The sequence below is a fragment of the Ovis canadensis genome, chromosome 19 (genome assembly GCF_042477335.2).
Source record: "Ovis canadensis isolate MfBH-ARS-UI-01 breed Bighorn chromosome 19, ARS-UI_OviCan_v2, whole genome shotgun sequence".
Taxonomy (NCBI): domain Eukaryota; kingdom Metazoa; phylum Chordata; class Mammalia; order Artiodactyla; family Bovidae; genus Ovis; species Ovis canadensis.
Genome location: NC_091263.1, coordinates 29,549,792 through 29,571,521, shown reverse-complemented (window position 1 = coordinate 29,571,521; position 21,730 = coordinate 29,549,792). Strand labels below are relative to the sequence as shown.

At 45.8% G+C, this 21,730-nt stretch overlaps 1 protein-coding gene across 5 annotated transcripts in view; it reads right to left on the bottom strand.

The window, feature by feature from the left end:
* GASK1A (golgi associated kinase 1A) overlaps positions 1–21,730 on the bottom strand; it is an 84,901-nt gene that overhangs the window by 54,406 nt on the left and 8,765 nt on the right. For 2 of the 5 annotated variants that reach the window (XR_011250688.1, XM_069560771.1), the window contains exons 1-2: positions 21,063–21,242; positions 933–1,143 (exon numbers count right to left, since the gene is read on the bottom strand). The exons of 1 other annotated variant lie outside the window; for it this stretch is intronic. The gene's annotated coding sequence lies outside the window, so the exon portion shown is untranslated. Of the gene's footprint in view, positions 1–932; positions 1,144–6,906; positions 7,017–7,409; positions 7,518–7,964; positions 8,054–21,062; positions 21,243–21,730 lie in introns of those variants that run through there. 2 more of the 5 variants (XM_069560769.1, XM_069560768.1) reach the window with 2 other exon arrangements.

Below are 21,730 nucleotides of genomic sequence, written 5' to 3'. Positions count from 1 at the left end.
ACCTTAAAAAATAATATCCAGTTCTTTATTACTTCAATTATTTTTTATTTCTTGGTCATGCCAGACAGTATGCAGGATCTTAGTTTTCTGACCAAGGATTGAACCCGTACCCCCAGCAGTGGAAGCCCAGAGCCTTAACCACCGGACAGTCAGGGGATTCCCAGCACTCAGCAATGTTAGAAAGCCTCTGCAGGCTTCCCTGGTGGTCCAGTGCTTAAGACTCCACACTTGCAATGCAAGAAGCCTGGGTTGGATCTCTGGGTGGAGAAGTTTCACATGCTGTGTAGCGAAGCCAAAAAAAAAAAAAAGGAAAAGAAAGCCTCTGCTAAACGTAACAACATGGATAAATCTCACTAACAAAATGTGGTAAAAGCACCTGAACATAAGAGAAGATGCTGAATTATTTTGTTTGTAATCTATGCTAACCTACAGTAATGGCTAGCCCTCGGGAGGCGCTGGTCTGCTAGGAGACACGAGGGAGCCCTCTGAGCCGTCAGGTCTGGGCAGGAGGCATAATGCTAATGTTTGCCTCCACTGGGGCCTGCCTTGCTCTGCACAGGCCTGCTTACTCTTACATAGCAATACACTGCAACCATTTCAGTATCAATAAAAGTAGCTCTCTTTCATCAATTATAAGTTGCTGTCACCTCTTTATTTATTAAACATACTTTCAGGAATCTTGTCTCCCTAAGGGCAAGGGCACAATCTTACAAATCACATGAAGAAAGAGAATTTGCAGCTCTGGAGACAGTCAGATCCAAAAAACTGAATTTCAACACTTTGGTCTGAATAACCTTAGACAAATAACATACCACCCAGCCTCACTTTCCTCACCTATAAAATGGAGATATAATGCCTGCCTCGTGAAGTTTACTAGAACAGTTTTAGACAGACGATGAACGTAAGGAACTTAATGCCCAGTGGGCACTCACCAAACGGCAGCAGCGGTCTCCTCTCCCAGCTGCACCGAGGCCTTGCCCACAGAGCCCCCAGAAGAGCTTCCGTGATTCTCCAACCTTGTTTCTGAAACCAAGAAGCAGTCCAGAGGATAAACGCGGGGCAGCTCCCAATCAGCAGGCTTCCGAATGCCGCCTGCCTCTCCTCGAGGTCATGAGACAATGTTTAGCTGATCATATTTAAGACCTGGGGAAGGGGGGAAAAATTCTAACCAAATAAACATGTCAAACATGAAAAAAAAGACCTGAGGATGAATTCCAATGAAGGATAGCCATGGATAACTTGATTGCCCTCGCCAGTCTCGTACAGCAATCCCCTCAGTGGAAGAAAAACGCCGAAATGCACCGAACTTTGAAGCTGGCAGGTGGAATTTCACAGAGATCATCTAGGCTGGTACCAAAACTGTGAGTACGACAGAAAGGTTTAAACAATGAGGATATGAACAAGTCAACAGCACCATTCGGTATGGAAGCTGCTCTGTGCGTTGATTCGGCCTGGAGATTTTCCTAGTTACTGGATGATGTCCTGGCAGCAAAAGGGTGGAGGGAACAAGACGCACTAAGGAAAAGAGGCAAAACTGGGCCCACAGTCTAGAAAGAAAAAGATTCAAGGCTCTGAGATCGCTGTGTCTCTAGGGTCTACAAACTTCATGACAAGCATGAATTCAGAAACCTCTTCTCCCAGGCATTTAAATCACCTTGACCTGAAAAGCACTCGAAGCACTGTACAATGAAAAAAGGAACATACAATCACCAAAGGGGAGAGGGAAACGAAAGGAAAAAATGTGAGGAAATGGTGCCTCACTTTTCTTTTGGAGATGGGAAATTTGTCATAGCAACCACAAAGAACAGCATGGAGGTTCCTTAAAATCATAAAACCGGAGCAAACAGTATTGCTGTTAACGCCATTACTGGTAAGGTATCTGGAGAAAATATTAATTCCATGACACATGCACCCCAGGCTCGGTGTATCACCCCTGGCATAGGCCAGGACATGGAAGCCACCAAAATGTCCTTGGAAAATGGAACAGATATAGGAATTTCAGTCCACAGGCACAATGAACTACCACTTAGTCATAAAAAAGAAAACGGAAGAGGAATGTCATAACGGACTCTGTAGCAACATGGGTGGAACTACATGTGATCATACCAACAAAATTAACACACGAAAACAGAGACGAACAAGAACTGATGTCACTTACACAGATCATATGGAAACCAGCATATATAAACCCAATTACACACTGACGTAGAGAGTCCCAGAACAAAGAAAAAAACCTATATTTAAAAAGGGGAAATGTAAAAGGAAGGAATAAGCTAGGTGCTTTGGAGTCCCACATCAACACTGCTATACATTAACACAAAGTTTTGCTGGGCACTCTGGAATATTCCAGTGGAATAAGAAACAGAAAACAGATTCACATTTCCAAATGTCAAAAGAAATGAAGGAACTATTCACCTTAAACCAAATCAACGATTAAAATACCTAGATGCCAGGAAAAAATTAGATTAAATGAAAAAAGGAAAGGAAGAAAAATGACTACTATCTCTGCCAGAGGCCTCGGGGTTCAGGGCTGGCGTCACATTTCTGGAGCCTGAGCCCTCCAGACCCTGTGGGGGGTGAGGGAGCTAAAGAGGATGGGCAAGCAAGTGGGAACTGAGGACCAGCAGGGTCTCTACCCCTCCGACTCAGAAGCCAACCTGCAAATCCAGGCGGGCCAAACTACAGCAAACCCATGCCAGGCGCACCCAACACCTGGGGACCCCCTGGGCTGCAAGAGCTCTTAACAGTCCCCGCTCCACGTGCTGTGAGTGGGGGCTTCCACTTCCCGCAGCCATCCTTAGAGGCGCCCCGCCTACAAGCGGCAGCATCCTCAGCACAGTGGTTTTGCAGCGGTTGGGATATGTCTTCCGGGTTAAGGGGACGGGCAGAGAGGCCAGGAGACACAAGCTCTTGGGCTTTGGGCTGGCACTCTGCACTCGAATTACAACCCACAAAACAGGCCTTTCACTAAGGCTCTGGTTGCCTGAGCAAGCCGAGGTGGGCTGGCAACGTGCTGCCGCCTTGTGGAAACTTTTCGGAACTGCAACCTGAGACCCAGGGCTGATGGACGCGGCACATTCACAAGGCGTTTTTCAGTTCATTTCAGTTCAGTCGCTCAGTCCTGTCCGACTCTTTGCCACCCCATGAATCACACGCAGCACGCCAGGCCTTCCTGTCCATCACCAACTCCCAGAGTCCACTCAGACTCACGTCCATCGAGTTAGTGATGCCATCCAGCCATCTCATCCTCTGTTGTCCCCTTCTCCTCCTGCCCCCAAGCCCTCCCAGCATCAGAGTATTTTCCAATGAGTCAACTCTTCGCATGACATGGCCAAAGTACTGGAGCTTCAGCTTTAGCATCATTCCTTCCAAAGAAATCCCAGGGCTGATCTCCTTCAGAATGGACTGGTTGGATCTCCTTGCAACCCAAGGGACTCTCAAGAGTCTTCTCCAACACCGCAGTTCAAAAGCATCCATTCTTCGGTGCTCAGCCTTCTTCACAGTCCAACTCTCACATCCATACATGACCACAGGAAAAACCATAGCCTTGACTAGACGGACCTTAGTCGGCAAAGTAATGTCTCTGCTTTTGAATATACTATCTAGGTTGGTCATAACTTTTCTTCCAAGGAGTAAGCGTCTTTTAATTTCATGGCTGCAGTCACTATCTGAAGTGATTTTGGAGCCCCAAAAAATAAAGTCTGAGACTGTTTCCACTGTTTCCCCATCTATTTGCCATGAAGTGATGGGACCAGATGCCATGAGCTTCGTTTTCTGAATGTTGAGCTTTAAGCCAACTTTTCCACTCTCCTCTTTCACTTTCATCAAGAGGCTTTTTAGTTCCTCTTCACTTTCTGCCATAAGGGTGGTGTCATCTGCATATCTGAGGTTATCGATATTTCTCCCAGCAATCTTGATTCCAGCCTGTGTTTCTTCCAGTCCAGCGTTTCTCATGATGTACTCTGAATATAAGTTAAATAAGCAGGGTGACAATATACAGCCTTGACGTACTCCTTTTCCTATTTGGAACCAGTCTGTTGTTCCATGTCCAGTTCTAACTGTTGCTTCCTGACCTGCATACAGATTTCTCAAGAGGCAGGTCAGGTGGTCTGGTATTCCCATCTCTTTCAGAATTTTCCACACTTGTGATCCACACCGTCAAAGGCTTTGGCATAGTCAATAAAGCAGAAATCGATGTTTTTCTGTAACTCTCTTGCTTTTTCCATGATCCAGTGGATGTTGGCAATTTGATCTCTGGTTCCTGTGCCTTTTCTAAAACCAGCTTGAACATCAGGAAGCTCACGGTTCATGTGTTGCTGAAGCCTGGCTTGGAGAATTTTGAGCATTACTTTACTAGCAAGGTGGTTTTAGGGGCTGTCAATGTCACCTGCCCTCAAGACATCACCAGAGGGGGGTAACCAAAACAGGATTCAGAAACGGCGAGCCTGGTGGGCTGCCGTCTGTGGGGTCGCACAGAGTCGGACACGACTAAAGTGACTCAGCAGCAGCAGCAGCAGCCAGAAGCCCACTGCAACAGGTAAATTGACTCAGGGTTTATTGAAACATACAGACACAGGAAAACAGATTCAAACATGCTTATCATCAGGGAAATGCCAATCAAACCACCACCAAGGGCTTCCGGGGTGGTTCACTGCACAACAATCCCCCTGCAAGGCAAGGGACACGGTATTGATTCCTCATCTGGGGAGACCCATATGTCAGGGGTCAATGAAGCTCAAGACTCACAACTACTCCAACTCCATGCCCTAAAGCCAGAGCTCCCCCAATGAGAGGCCACCACAATGAAAGCCTGCCCACTGCAACTACAGAAGAGCCCCCGCCTGCCGTGCCCAGGGAAAAACCCGGGCAGCAGGGAAGACCCAGCACAGCGATGGAATCAACTGACTAAATAAATAAATACAGAAGAATTCAATTGAATAAAACAAATTTAAAAAAAAAAAAACAGAAAAAGAAAGGGAGAAATGTCATCTCTTATCAGTCAGACTGGCCATCTTCAGATTGTCTACAAGCAACAAATGCTGCCAAGGACCTGGAGAAAACCGTGCCTCCTCAGCTTTTCCAGAGATGCAAACTGGTCACAACCATTAGAAAGAAGAGGATGGAATTTCCTTTAAAGTCTAAAGCGAGAGCCAGCAGATCTGGTAATCTGACTTTTGCCTGCATCTCTGGAGAAAATCTTAATTCCAACACACCTGAACCCCGAAGTCTGGTGTAGCCCTGGGCTTACGTGAGATCACGGAAGCCACGCAGATGTCCTTTGACCCTGGAACAATACAGGAATTTCTGTCTATAGAGGCCCTGGACCCTCACTCGGCTCCAAGAAAGAAATGGGACAAAGAATGACATAATGACATTTGCGTGGACATGATGGAGCTAGACATGGCCACACTAACTGAATTACTGCAGAGAGAGAGAGACAAATATGCGACGAAGTCAGAGGGTCCCAGAATAAAACAAAAAACCTTTGGTTGCAAAAGGGGAGAGGTAAAATGAAGGGTCAAAGAGTTGCTTTGGCGACATATGCAAACTCATATATTCACAGGGAGCTCAGCTGGCTGCTCTGGAACAGTCCTGATGGAAAAAGAACGATAAAAATTTGACAATGCCGCTGGAAAAAGAAAGTGCAGCTGCAATTCCCCTCAAACCAAAGCAATGATTAATTCACCAAGGTGCCAGTGAAAAATAAACGTTAAATGAGCAAAGGAAAGAAAGAAAGAAAGATCTAATATACTCCCAAGGTCGCCAGGTACCTGGCTGGCATCACATTTCTGGAGTCTGAGCCCTCTTGGATCCTGAGGCTGGACCCCGCGGAGGCTGAAGGAGCTGAAAATGATGGGCAGGCAAGTGAGAACCCAGGACAAGCAGTGCCTCTTGCCCTCCAACTGGGACCCCAACCTGCAAATCCAGGCGGGCCAACCTGCAGCAAACCCATGCCAGGCACACCCAATACCTGGGAGCCCTCCTGGGCTGCAAAAGCTCTTAAAAGTCCCAGCTCCACGTGTCCTGGGAGTGGGGCTTCCACCTCCCGCAGCCATCCTTAGAGTTGCCCCACCTACACGCGGCAGCATCCTCAGCACAGCGGTTTTGCAACAGTTGGGATATGTCTTCCGGGCTGAAGGAGACAGGCTGAGAGGCCAGGAGATACAAGCCCGTGGGCACACTGCACTCTAATTTACAACCCACAAACAGGCCTTTCTCTAAGGCTCTGGTTGCCTGAGCAGGCCGAGGTGGACTGGCAACGTGCTGCCACCTTGTGGACATTTGTGGGGACTGCAACCAGGGCTGATGGGCACTGCACATTCTCAAAGCGATTTTAGGGGCTGTCAATGTCACCTGCCCTCAAGACACCACCGGAGGCGGGTAATCAAAACGGGATTCGTAAACCACAGACTTGCCAGAAGCCTGCTGCAACAGATAAATTGACTCGCAGAGTTTAGTGAAATATAAAAACATGGGAAAACAGGCTCAAACACAGGAAAATGCCAATCAAAAGACCACCGAGGATTTCCTGGGTGGTTCACTGGAAAAAAATCCACCTGCCACGCAGGGGACACCGTATTGATTCCTCATCCAGGCAGATCCCATATGCCGAGGATCAACAGAGCCCAAGACCCACAACTACTCCAACCCCCCGCCTAAGAGATAGTGCTCCCCAACAACAGAGGCCACCACAAAGAGTCTGCCCACCCCAACTAGAGAGCCCCCGCCTGCTGCTGCTAGAGAGAACCTGGGCAGCAAAAAACACCCAGCACTGCCGAAAGGTGTCAACGGACTACATAAATACACACAGAAAAATTCAACTGAATGAAAGAAAGGTATTATTTTGAGAGGAAAAAAAAAACAAAAAAGAGAGAGACAGAGAGGGAAAGACATGTAATATCTCACCAGTCAGAATGGTCATCCTCAGATTGTCTACAAGCAATAAATGCTGCAGAGGGCCTGGGAGAAAACCGTGCCTCCTCAGTTTTTCCAGAGATGCAAACTGGTCACAACCACTAGAAAGAAGAGGATGGAATTTCCTTTAAAGTCCAAAGCCAGAGCTAGTACATTCCCGGTGGTCCAGCAGTTAAGAATCCGTCTGCCAATGCAGAGGACATGGGTTTGATCCCTGGGCCAGGAAGATTCCCCATGCTCCAGGGCAACTAAGCCCGTGGGCCACAACTACCCTGTCTGCGCTCTCGATCCGGTGCCCCAGGACAGGAGAAGCCACCGCAACGAGAAGCCCATGCACCAAACGTTAGAAGCCAAGGGGCAGCAGCAATGCAGACCCAGCGCAGCCAAAAACATGATAAATAAATAAAACTAGTAAACAAAGAAAACCAGACCAAGCAGATCCGGGAATCTGACTTTTGCTAATGTCTCCAGAGAAAGCAGTAATTCCCACACACCTGAACCCCCAAGTTCGGACACAGGAGAGAATGCGGAAGGCTCCAAGATGTCCTCGGACTGGAACGATACAGGAAGTTGGCTCTACTGAGGCCTGGACTCTCACTCAGCTTCAAGAAAGAAACGTGACAAAGAATGAAATCATGACATTTGCATGGACATGATGGAGCGAGGCATGACGACACTAGCTGAACTACTGCAGCGAAGAGAGAGAAAGGATAGGATATCACTTATGGACAGAATATGAAAACCGGCACATATCAACTCCTTACACACCAAGCAGAGGGTCCCAGAATAAAACAAGACGAAAGGCAAGAGGAGGGGATCAGAGAGTAGCTTTGGATTCACATATGCAAACTCATATGCCCACAGGAAGCTCAGCTGGGCGCTCTGGTATACTTCTAATGGAAAAAGAACTTGAAAATAAAAATCCACATTTCCACTGGGAAAAAGAAAATGGAGCTGCTATTCCCCTCAAACCAAAGGAATGATTAAGTCACCTAGATGCCAGTAAAAAATAAAAGTTACGTGAGAAGAGGAAAGAAAGAAACGCCTACCAGATTCCCCTGAGGCCTCCGCGTCCTGGCTGGCGTCACATATCTGGAGCCTGAGCCCTCTTGGATCCTGAAGCTGGACCCCGTAGGGGCTGAAGAAGATGCGCAGGCAAGTGAGAACCCGGGAGCAGCAGGGTCTCTTCCCCCATGACTGAGACCCCAACCTGCAAAATCCAGACCGGCCCGCCTACAGCAAACCCATGCCAGGCGCACCCAACACCTGGGGACCCCCTGGGCTGCAAGAGCTCTTAACAGTCCCCGCTCCAGGAGTCCTGGCAATGTGGGACTTCCACCTCCGTAGCCATCCTTAGAGTCTCCCCGCCTACAAGTGGCAGCATCCTCAACACAGCGGTTTTGCAGCGGTTGGAATATGTCTTCCGGGCTGAAGGGGACGGGCAGAGAGGCCAGGAGATACAAGCCCGTGGGTCTCTGTGCTGGTACACTGCACTCGAATTACAACCCACAAAAAGGCCTTTCACTAAGGCTCCGGTTGCCTGAGCAAGCCAAGGTGGGCTGGCAACGTGCTGCCGCCTTGTGGACAACTTCCAGAACTGCAACCTGAGACCCAGGGCTGATGGACGTGGCACATTCACAAGGCGTTTTTAGGGGCTGTCAGTGTCACGTGGCACCCCACTCCAGTACTCTTGCCTGGAAAATCCCATGGACGGAGAAGCCTGGTAGGCTGCAGTCCATGGGGTCGCGAAGAGTCGGACACGACTGAGCGACTTCACTTTCACGTTTCACTTTCATGCATTGGAGAAGGAAATGGCAACCCACTCCAGTGTTCTTGCCTAGAGAATCCCAGGGATCAGGGAGCCTGGTGCGCTGCCGTCTCTGGGGTCGCACAGGGTCGGACACGACTGAAGCGATTTAGCAGCAGCAGCAGCAGCAATGTCACCTGCCTTCAAGACATCACCGGAGGGGGGGTAACCGAAAGAGGATTCAGGAATGGCAGACATGCCCGAAGCCCACTGCAAAAGGTAAACGGACTCACAGGGTTTACAAAAATGGGAAAACAGGCTCAAACATGCTCATCATCAGGGAAATGCCAATCAAAACACCACCAAGGGCTTCGGGGGTAGATCATTGCCCAACAATCCCCTGCAAGGCAAGGGACACCGTTTATCAATTCCTCAGCTGGGAGACCCATATGTTGGGGGTCAACGAAGCCCGAGACTCACAACTACTCCAGCCGCCTGCCCTAAAGCCAGGGCTCCCCAACAAGAGAGACCACCACAATGAAAGCCTGCCCACCGCAACTACAGAAGAGCCCCCGCCCGCCGCGCCCAGAGAAGACCCAGCACAGCGATGGAATCGACTAAATAAACAAATACAGAAGAACTCAACTCAATAGAACAAATGGATTTTTCTGGAAAAAGAAAAAAAATGAGAGCGAGACAGAGAGATGTCTTATCTTCTCAGTCATAATGGCCATCCTCAGACTGTCTACAAGCAGCAAATGCAGGAGAAGACCTGGAGAAAGCCGCGCCCTCCTCAGCTTTTCATGGATGTGAACCTGGCCACAGACGCTAGAAAGAACAGGATGCAGTTAACTTTAAAGTCAAAAACCAGAGCCAGACTTCCCTGGTGGTCCAGTGGTGAAAATCGGTCTGCCAACACAGAGGACATGGGTTCGACCCCTGGTCCAGGAAGATCCCACTCGGTTCAGGGCAACTAAGCCCATGCGCCACAACTACTGAGCTTGAGCTTTCCAGTCAGTGCTCCACGACAAGAGGAACCAATGCAACCAGAGGCCCATGCACCACAGTTTGAGAAAGCCAAGGTGCAGCAGCAATGAAGACCCAGCACAGCCCCCAAATAAATAATTCATTAAACAGACAGACAGAACCGGAGCAGGCAGATCTGGTAATCCGACTTTTGCCCATGTCTCCAGAGAAACATTAATTCCAACACACATGAACCCCACAGTTCGAGGAGCCCTGTGGACACGGGTGAGAACGTGGAAGTGCCCCAGATGTCCTTGGACGTGGGAAGGACATGGCTCTGTAGAGGCAATGGGCTCTCACTCAGCCTTAGGAGAGAAGTGAAATTGCACCTAATGACATCTGCACCAACATGATGAAGTTAGACACGGTCACGCTGCCTGATCTAACGCACAGACGCAAAACCAAATACGACAGGACACCACGCGCAGAGAGAATATGGAAAGCGACACGTGTAAACTGGCTACACACGCAGTAGAGGTTACCAGGTAAAGCAAGAAACCTTTGCTACAACAGGGGAAAGGTTAAAGGGAGGGACCAAAGAGGTGCTTTGGAGTCACATATGCAAACTCAAATATATTCACAGGAAGCTCTGCTGGGCGCTCCAGAATATTCCCAATGGAAGAAGAATCCGACAACGAATCCACACTTTCACACGAAGAAAAAAAATCAAGTTGCTGTTCACCTCAAACCAAAGCAACGATTAAATCACCTAGATGCCACCACAAAATAAATGGTTACATGAGGAAAGGAAAGAAACGCCTACTATATTCCCCTGAGGCCTCCGCGACCTGGCTGGTGTCACATTTCTGGAGCCTGAGCCCTCCTGGATGGCAAGGCTGGACCCTGCAGGGGCTGAGGAGCTGTAGAGGATGCCCAGGCGAGTGAGAACCAGCGGTGTCTCTTTCCCTCAACTGGCACCCCACCTGCAGCTCCAGACTCGTCTGCCTACAGCAAACCCAGGCCAGGTGCACCCAACACCTAGCAGCCCCCCTGGGCTGCAAGAGCTCTTAATAATCCCCGCTCCACGTGTCCTGAGAAGGGCTTCCATTTCCCATCACCATTCTTAAGAGGCTACAAGCGGCAGCATCCTCAGCACAGCGGTTTTGCAGCGGTTGGGATATATCTTCCGGGGTGAAGGGGACGGGCAGAGAGGCTGGGAGACACAAGTCCGTGGGTCTTTGGGCTGGCACATTGCATTCGAACTCACAGGCGGGCTACAAACCGGCCTTTCACTAAGGCTCTGGTTGTCTGAGCAAGCCGAGTTGGGCTGGCAACGTGCTGCCGCCTTGTGGACAATTTTCGGAACTGCAACCTGGGACCCAGGGCTGAAGGGCACTGCACATTCACAAGGAATTTTGAGGGGCTGTCAGTGTGTTGGAGGAGACTCTTGAGAGTCCCTTGGACTCCAAGGAGATCCACCCAGTCCATCCTAAAGGAGACCAGTCCTGGGTGTTCATTGGAAGGACTGATGCTGAGGCTGAAACTCCAATACTTCAGCCACCTCATGCGAAGAGTTGACATTGGAAAAGACCCTGATGCTGGGAGGGATTAGAGGCAGGAGGAGAAGGGGATGAGGGAGGATGAGACGGCTGGATGGCATCACCGACTTGATGCACATGAGTTTGAGTGAACTCCGGGAGTTGGTGATGGACAGGGAGGCCTGGCGTGCTGCGATTCATGCGGTCACAGAGAGTCGGACACGACTGAGCGACTGAACTGACTGAACTGAATGTCACCTGCCCTCAAGACATCACCAGAGGTGGGTAAACAAAACAGGATTCGGAAACAGCAGACATGCCAGAAGCCCACTGCAACAGGTAAACTGACTCACAGGGTTTACTGAAATATACAAACAAGAGAGAGGCCAAGAGACACAAGCCCGTGAGGATTTGTGCTGGCGCACTGCACTCTAATCAGTTCAGTTCAGTTCAGTCGCTCAGCCGTGTCCGACTCTGTGACCCCATGAATCGCAGCACGCCAGGCCTCCCTGTCCATCACCATCTCCCGGAGTTCACTCAGACTCACGTCCATCGAGTCCGTGATGCCATCCAGCCGTCTCATCCTCCCTCATCCCCTTCTCCTCCTGCCTCTAATCCCTCCCAGCATCAGAGTCTTTTCCAATGAGTCAACTCTGCACATGACATGGCCAAAGTACTGGAGCTTCAGCTTCAGCATCATTCCTTTCAAAGAAATCCCAGGGTTGATCTCCTTCAGAATGGACTGGTTGGATCTCCTTGCAACCCAAGGGACTCTCAAGAGTCTTCTCCAACACCACAGTTCAAAAGCATCAATTCTTCGGCGCTCAGCCTTCTTCACAGTCCAACTCTCACATCCATACATGACCACAGGAAAAACCATAGCCTTGACTAGACGGACCTTAGTCGGCAAAGTAATGTCTCTGCTTTTGAGTATACTATCTAGGTTGGTCATAAATTTTCTTCCAAGGAGTAAGCGTCTTTTAATTTCATGGCTGCAGTCACCATCTGCAGTGATTTTGGAGCCCCCCAAAATAAAAGTCTGACACTGTTTCCACTGTTTCCCCATCTATTTCCCATGAAGTAATGGGACCAGATGCCATGAGCTTCTTTTTCTGAATGTTGAGCTTTAAGCCAACTTTTTCACTCTCCTCTTTCACTTTCATCAAGAGGCTTTTTAGCTCCTCTTCACTTTCTGCCATAAGGGTGGTGTCATCTGCATATCTGAGGTTATTGATATTTCTCCCAGCAATCTTGATTCCAGCTTGTGTTTCTTCCAGTCCAGCGTTTCTCATGATGTACTCTGAATATAAGTTAAATAAGCAGGGTGACAATATACAGCCTTGACGTACTCCTTTTCCTATTTGGAACCAGTCTGTTGTTCCATGTCCAGTTCTAACTGTTGCTTCCTGACCTGCATACAGATTTCTCAAGAAGCAGGTTAGGTGATCTGGTATTCCCATCTCTTTCAGAATTTTCCACAGTTTATTGTGATCCACACAATCAAAGGTTTTGACATAGTCAATAAAGCAGTAATAGATGTTTTTCTGTAACTCTCTTGCTTTTTCCATGATCCAGTGGATGTTGGCAATTTGATCTCTGGTTCCTCTGCCTTTTCTAAAACCAGCTTGAACATCAGGGAGTTCACGGTTCACGTATTGCTGAAGCCTGGCTTGGATAATTTTGAGCATTACTTCGCTAGCATGTGAGATGAGTACAATTGTGCGGTAGTTTGAGCATTCTTTTGCATTGCCTTTCTTTGGGATTGAAATGAAAACTGACATTTTCCAGTCCTGTGGCCACTGCTGAGTTTTCCAAATTTGCTGGCATATTGAGTGCAGCACTTTCACAGCATCATCTTTCAGGATTTGAAACAGCTCAACTGGAATTCCATCACCTCCACTAGCTTTGTTCACAGTGATGCTTTCTAAGGCCCACTTGACTTCACATTCCAAGATGTCTGGCTCTAGATTAGTGATCACATCATTGTGATTATCTGGGTCGTGAAGCTCTTTTTTGTACAGTTCTTCTGTGTATTCTTGCCACCTCTTAATATCTTCTGCTTCTGTTAGGTCCATACCATTTCTGTCCTTTATCGAGCCCATCTTTGCATGAAATGTTCCCTTGGTATCTCTAATTTTCTTAGAGATCTCTAGTCTTTCTCATTCTGTTGTTTTCCTCTATTTCTTTGCATTGATCGCTGAAGGAGGCTTTCTTCTCTCTTCTTGCTATTCTTTGGAACTCTACATTCAGACGCTTATATCTTTCCTTTTCTCCTTTGCTTTTTGCCTCTCTTCTTTTCACAGCAATTTGTAAGGCCTCCGCAGACAGCCATTTTGCTTTTTTGCATTTCTTTTCCATGGGGATGGTCTTGATCCCTGTCTCCTGCACAATGTCACAAACCTCATTCCATAGTTCATCAGGCGCTCTATCTATCACATCTAGGCCCTTAAATCTATTTCTCACTTCCACTGTATAAGTATAAGTGTTGGAGACTGTGAGTGAAATGACACAAAGACAACACACACAAAAGACAGACACCACTCTGGCCAGAGGAAAAAGAACTGCGCAAGCAAGCAAGCTTGTGGTTCACTTTTATATAGCCCACCCTGGGCGGAATTCCAGACTGTATGACCAAGCCTTTTCAGTATAGCACATGTGCATAAATATTATCATACAGCAAAAGGGACTGAAATTTCTGCTTACTGCAGAGTCTGTCCAGAGCCCTCCTCCTTTTTCTTATCACAAGAGGGAATGTTCCCTCGTTTGCAAGGGACCATCAAACTCAAGGCTATGTCCAGACTCCTTGGCAGAACGCCTCACTTGCAAGTACGTTCAGCCCGAGCAGAGAGCCCTGTTTGCAGGCACATCTCCACTTTCCCTATTGTGGCTGCATTAACCCTTCATCTCCCCCTTTTTTATTTGCTTTAATAAATTGTAGCATGGTCTGGATCTTCTCCGCTTCACGCTTTAGTTGTTTCCTTTTCCGCCATCGTTGGAAGACTAGAAAAGCAACACAACATAAAAGTAATATAAACATAGTGTTCCCAAAGGTAGTCTCAATTAGTGTGGATACATGCCCTAATGGATTTAAGTTATTCAATCCTTCTTGAAGACTTTTCAACAAACCAGACCCCACAATGTCAGGTAAAGTCCCGCTAAAAGTAGACAAAATTTGTCATTCCAGGTCCATAATTTCTGTAGTGAGATTTTGATGTCCAGTCAAAGATCGTTTTACTCTTTCCCATCCCTCACTCATGTTAAGTGGTACAGGTGTTATACAAAACTGAGAAGAATTCCAATCACATTTCAACACACTTTGTGTAGATAAAACAGCTAATTGATCTCCAAGCCAGGAAACGGTGTGTTGAAGATTGAGCACGTCAGTAGCAAGTTGTGCATCCAAATCTCGCTGTTGTTGCCATAACAAATGAGAGTCTTTATGCCAGTCCTGAACAAAACCAGCTGTTTGAATTCCTTGGTGTAACGCAAGGCCTGCTACCGCCATTGTTGCAGTTACTGACGCGACTGTTAGAATCGAAGTAATGACCACACCAAGCATACGTTGAGATCGATGTAACAAAGTCTGTACAGCGGTTACTAGATGAGAAACAGCAAAAGAATCTGACCATGGTCTAGTCAGATTTATAGGCAACCATACTTCTGTCCGAGCTTTAACAATTACTAATGAAAAATTGGAGTTACACGCTAGTCTTTCAAATTCTTTCCACCAAGACTGATTTACACATTGAGTTAGATTACAGTAGTCACATGACACAGACCCCACAGTATCATTCCAGGTCCAATTTCCATATAACAATGCAAAAGGATATTTTACACATGCCATTGCGGAATAAGATTTATTAACGTGTAAATTAACATGAAATGGACCTGAAGAGTCACCACTGTCCAAAGTATAGTTTCCTGACCAGACAGTGAGATTACCAGAAACTGCCCATAGTTTCCAAATATCCCCTTGAATGTGTGGATATCCCTGCAATTGTAATTGAGGAGGGACAAGTGCAAACTGCTGCCATTTAACTGTTTCATTACCATTGCCCATCAAAGTGCTACTTGCACGATGCCACCTAAGAGACTTATTTGACCATTTTTCTAAGAATTGCCCATGATCTGGACTCCAATCTACAATGACAGACCCAGAATAATTCATGACTTTAAAGGGTTGATGACCTCGGCAACGTTCCCATTCCAAAGATTCTAGAGAAGGAGCAAAACAGTTAACAGGACATAGTGACATATATATTCCATTATGAATGTCTATCGGTTCTATCGAGGTGTTAAAGCCCCTGGTGGAAACAAGCATAGTAAAAGTAGCAAAATGATAATTATTATATTTTACCCCCCATGTATTATAGGAATGATGAGAATGTTCCTTAGCGGACAGACAAAAGGGTGTCCTCCTATGCACAAAGGAATACCTTCCGCTGCAATGGTCAAATTACTAATATTATACTGTTGTTTATGATGAGATAGTTGTTCTATTCCCCCGCAAGCTGGTGGGGGAAAGAAGGTAGTCTCATTAGTGCATACCTGCACTTCTGGTTCCCCTCAGGAAACTACTCTTACTAATGGGGGATTAGGTATATATGCCCAATACGTATGATTACTTGCCGATACACTGATTACCTGACATGTTACCACCACCATCATGGCAAGCAAAAGATTGGTAGGATTCAGAGGCTGTCCCGCTTTCATTAACGTCTTTTCTGCTTCCTGGGTCAACTTCTTCATTTGACCCCACGTAGGAGGTGTTGCTTCCCTTGTACCAAAAGTAAAGCTTCTCTGCATAGTAAGCTCTTTGAATTTTTGAACAAAGGGATCAGCCATTGTCGATTTTGATCAATCTCGCTAGGGTCCAAAACCTGTAATTATTAACAGAAATGAAAGCATACCCTCGTCCCAGATATATTAATGATGCTGGGATCCAACCTTTCTCTTTATCTTTATACCAAATAGGCATATTCAAGATCTTCTTATCCTCTTCTTTCCCTTGAAAATGCAACTCTGCTGCTGATAGATTTCCCTTGCTCCAAATATTCAAAAAATTTAGGGTAAGTAAGGTTTTAGTCAAAATGTCTTCAGGTTTCATATATCTCTCCTGTTCCCCCTTTTTTATTTTTTCAAGATATTCACGCAAGGTACGATTAGCTCTTTCAATGATAGCTTGCCCTTAACTATTATAAGGAATACCAAAAGTATGAGTTATGTGATATTGGGATAAAAAGTGAGCTAATTTCGCGGATTGGTAGGCAGGTGCATTATCAGTTTTCAATTCAATTGGTAATCCCATAACTGCAAAACAAGATAACAAATGAGTAATAACAGCATCAGTCTTTTCAGAATGTAATGCAGTGGTCCATTGAAAACGTGTGCATGTGTCTATAGTATGATGTACGTAAATTACATCCATTTGCCATATCTGATTTGCGTGTTGTCCTCTTACGTTGACACCTGGTGGGGTAAATGGCAAAGTAAAAGGTGCACATATGGAACAAGAGCGAACAATATTTTGAGCTTGTTTTTGAGTAATAGTATGAGATTTTTGTAACCCTTCGGAGTTGGTATGCTGTAAGAGATGTTCTTGTTTTGCTGCTTCTATAGGATAAACTAAGGCATCAATTGTAGCATTTCCGAATGATAAGGGTCCAGGAAGGGTGGAATGTGCACGAATGTGAGTAAAGAAAATTAATTCTGAACGCTGCAAGAGCAATTGTTGTACTTGGTAAAACAATTTATCAATAGCTGTTTTAAGGGTCAGTGGAAGGGAGACATGAGGAAGCCGTAAGCAAGAGAGAACAGCATATCGAGAATCTGAAACAATGTTAATAGGAAGTTGGGGGAAATCTTGCAAAACTAAATGGATAGCCCCCAATTCAGCGGGCTGTACAGAAGAAAATGAATGGGGGAGAACCTTGGAACTTTCCAGGGTCCAATATCCAGTGGTATTTTTATTTGCATCTGTAAAAATAGTGGGTCCCTTAACTGGAACATCTGAAATTGGGGATTGAGATATCATAGAGTTTCCCCGAAGAAAATCAATCAATTTAGATGATGGATAGTGATTAGAAAACGAACCAGGAAATGAAGCAAGAGAAATTTGCCAGTTTTCATTAAATTGTAAACATCGAGATATTTGAGCAGTTGTTAACCGAGTAACAATCTGGTGTGTTCACATCCTGACAATCGTAAAATGCGATGGCAACCTTTCTGTATAAGGAAGGCTAATTTATCCATATATGTAGTCATTTTTTTTGAAAAGCTGTTAGGTAAGAAAATCCATTCTATTAATCCTTTTCCTTCAGCAATTACACCAGATGGAGAATAAGGGGTATGGAATATTATAAACAAAATAGGTTGAGACGCATGTAAGTAAATAAAAAAGCTGTCATTTAGTCGTTGCTCAACAAATTGAAGTTCCTGTAAAGCCAATGGGGTTAAAGTCCGGGGGCTATCCAGAGCTGTATCTCTCGCTAAAGAAGAAAACAAATGTCGTAATTGATAAGTAGGAATCCCAAGTACCGGGCGTAGCCAACTGATATCTCCCAATAACTTGAAAATCATTTAAGGTTTTGAGGTGGTCTCTTCTGGATTGCAACTTTTGGGGCATTATTCTATGTTGTTCCAATATTGTCCCTAAATACGAAATAGGAAAGTCCTTTTGAATTTTTTCTGGGGCTGTTTGCAAACTGTATAGTCTTAAAGCCTCCTGTACTTTTAGAAAGAATTCATCACGTTCGACAATACTAGGAGCTGCTAATAGGAGATCATCCATAGAATGATATAGAATATAATTGGGGTATTCTTGACGGAGAGATTGTAAAGAGCGAGCTATGAATTCTTGACATAAAGTAGGACTATTTGTCATTCCCTGTGGTAAGACTGTCCATTGATAACGTTTAACAGGCTGAGCATGATTAAGAACAGGAATTGTAAAAGCAAATTTATCTCTATCTTGTAATTGTAGGGGAATGGCAAAAAAACAGTCCTTAAGATCTAGCACCATTAAGGACCAATTCTGAGGAATAAGAGCTGGAGAGGGGAGTCCCAATTGTAATGCTCCCACAGGTTCAATACATTTATTAACTTCTCGTAAATCGGTTAACATTCTCCATTTTCCAGATTTCTTTTTTATAACAAAAGCAGGAGAATTCCAGGGGGAGGTAGAGGGCTCTATATGACCAAGTTGAAGTTGTTCCTGTACTAATTGTTCTAACGCCTCGAGCTTCATTTGTGGTAATGGCCACTGCTCAACCCATTTTGGAGTATTAGTTAACCATTTTAATGGGAGTGCTCGAGGAATTTGAGCAGTGGCTACTAGTTTTCTGGTGGAATGGTTACAAAAGCCCCCAAAGGAGAGAGAAGATCTCTTCCCCAAATATTAATAGGTATGTTTACAATATAAAAGGTAACAGACACTGATCTTGCATTATGGAATTGGCATTGCAAGGAACGGGTACTCTTCCAGACATCTGCAATAGAGCCCAGTCCCGTCAGCATTAGAGGGCTTTTTTCTTTTTTCCAATCTTGGGGTCATTGTTGAGAAGAAATAACTGAAACATCTGCCCCTGTGTCTACTAGTCCCTCAAAGTTTTTTCCTTGTATAATTAAGCAGAGAACAGGGCGAGAATCTTTGATAAGCATTTCCCAAAATATATGTCGCCCAGTACTTCCAAATCCTCCTGTTCGTTCATTAGGAAGAGCCAAAAAGGGATGATAAGGTAGGAGAAGTATTTGAGCAATACGTTCCCCAGCTAATAATGAAAGCGTGGTAGAAGTAGAAACCATAATCAAGATTTCTCCAACATAGTCGGGGTCTATTACCCCAGGAATTATGGTTAGACCTCTCAAAGCCGCACTGCTACGGCCTAATATTAAGCCAAAGGTGCCTTTAGGCAGTGGTCCGAATACATTTGTTTTTAATTTGTAAATGCCTCCTCCTGGTGACAAAAGAACATTCTCAGCTAGTGGCAAGTCAGCAGCAGCACTTCCTGAAGTAGCAGACCGTAAGTCTGAAATCATCATTTGAGGTCCTTTTAATGAGGCATTGACTGGTAACTGTTGCTGGGAGGGAAGGAGGGCAAGGAGGAAAAGCCTCCGGTATTGTGGGGTATTGTTCCTGGGCCCCAAGGACTCAGGCCCGCAGGACAGTTTCCCGGTATCTTGTTGCCCATTTTGTCTGTTTTAGATTTGCACTCATTAGTCCAGTGAAGCCCCTTCCCGCATCGACGGCAAGGTCCAGGAGGAGTCTTATTCCTCCCAGCAAAAGATCTGTCTTTAGGAATTGCACCTTGATCAGCTTTTAATTTCCAACATTCTCTTCTCATATGACCAGGTTTTCCACAATGGAAGCAGTTACCTCCCTTTTGTGGTCTCATAGCTTTGGCCAAGGCTGTACCAAAGACATTAGCCTGATGCTCTGTTCCTCCTACTCCCGAGCAGGCTCTGATATATTCAGCTATAGATGCACCCTGTCCTTTTAATGGTCCCAGGATACGTTTGCATTCAGTATTTGCATTTTCAAATGCTAAAGTTTGTAATAATATCTCTGAAATTTCATCCCTCCCTACAGCTCATTCCATAGCTACCCTCAGTCTTGCTAGAAAATCAGTATATGGCTCATTGGGGCCTTGCATTGTTTTAACAAAGGAGGGCTGGGTGTGGCCAGTAGGCACCACACGATGCCATGCTCGTAAAAAGACTTGGCGGACTTGTTGTAAGTCCTGATCAGAGTACTGAGCCTGTTCTCTTAAAGCCCGATAACGGCCCTTTCCCATCAACTTATCCTCAAGAGGACCAGGGGAATTCTGTCCTTCATTAATCCGAGCCTGCTTTCTAGCTTCTTCTTCCCACCAGCTACGAAGTTGCAACCATTGAGAACCCTCCAAGACAGCTTGGGCAATAGATTCCCAATCTAATGGAATAATTAATTTGCCTTTTCCCAATGATTCCAGCATAGCCAAAACAAAGGGAGATTGAGGACCATACTGCGCTACTGTAGCTTTAAGATCTTTAAAAAATTTATATTCCAAAGGAGTGTATTGAACATTTATCACGTTGTCATCTTGCTGTCTCTGGATGGGAAATAATAGTGGAGGATCGATAAAACCACCAGGGGGAGCAGGCGAGTCATCATCATGAAGCACAGACAAAGGAAAGGAGAACCGACAATGTTCCCTGCGCACATCGGGCCGACCAACCGCAGTGGGGAAAAGAGAGGCACAATGAGGAGCAGAAGGCGCAGATTTCTTCTCCTCCTTATGGGATTTCCACCACTCCTGGAATAGATGGGTCATTTCTTTAATCTCTTTAATCCCTCCTCTGACGAAACCGAAGAAGCCTCCGAATCTGATTCTGAACAATCAGATGTTTCACCATTTACAGGAGGAGGCTCACCTGTATCCTTGCCTTCAGGCAACACAGAAGCCCCACCAACGTCTGGCACATCCTCATAAAGTGCCTCTTCCTTCATTGAAGCATTAGATTTACTCTCATTATCAGTAGATAGCAAAGTCAAAGCCTGTGTTACAGCATTACATAAAGTCCGTAACTTCAAAGGGATCACATTACCCTTCTGATGTTGCTTTCTCAATTCTTTTTGAATTATTTTCCATTCCTTCAAATTTAACTGTAACTTAGTTTGATATTGAAACCAATGACAATATTTCTCCACCAAGCGAAAGAGCTCACTCAATCGACGAGTCGAGACCTTAACGCCTATGGAGTGGAGAAGTCCTTTGACTAACTCCATGTACTGTGTCCTTAATGATGAGGAATTCCCCATGATTTCCTGAAAGTTCCCCTGCTAGGGTGAGGAATTCCCCATGATTTTCCCAAAAGTTCCCCTGCTATGGATTTAAAATCCCCCCGGGGTTACTCACCCTTTCGGTTTCACTCGAGCCCCACGTTGGGCGCCAGATGTTGGAGATTGCCAGTGAAATGACACAAAGACAACACACACAAAAGACAGACACCACTCTGGCCAGAGGAAAAAGAACTGCGCAAGCAAGCGAGCTTGTGGTTCACTTTTATATAGCCCACCCTGGGCGGAATTCCAGACTGTATGACCAAGCCTTTTCAGTATAGCGCATGTGCATAAATGTTATCATACAGCAAAAGGGACTGAAATTTCTGCTTACTGCAGAGTCTGTCCAGAGCCCTCCTCCTTCTTCTTATCACAAGAAGGGAATGTTCTCTCGTTTGCAAGGGACCATCAAACTCAAGGCTATGTCCAGACTCCTTGGCAGAACGCCTCACTTGCAAGTACGTTCAGCCCGAGCAGAGAGCCCCGTTTGCAGGCACATCTCCACTTTCCCTATTGTGGCTGCATTAACCCTTCACATAAGGGATTTGATTTAGGTCATACCTGAATGGTCTAGCGGTTTTCCCTATTTTCTTCAATTTGAGTCTGAATTTGGTAATAAGGAGTTCATGATCTGAGCCACAGTCAGTTACTGGTCTTGTTTTTGTTGACTATATAGAGCTTCTCCATCTTTGGCTGCAAAGAATATAATCAATCTGAAGGTCAGGAACGGTGGTGGTAAGGAGA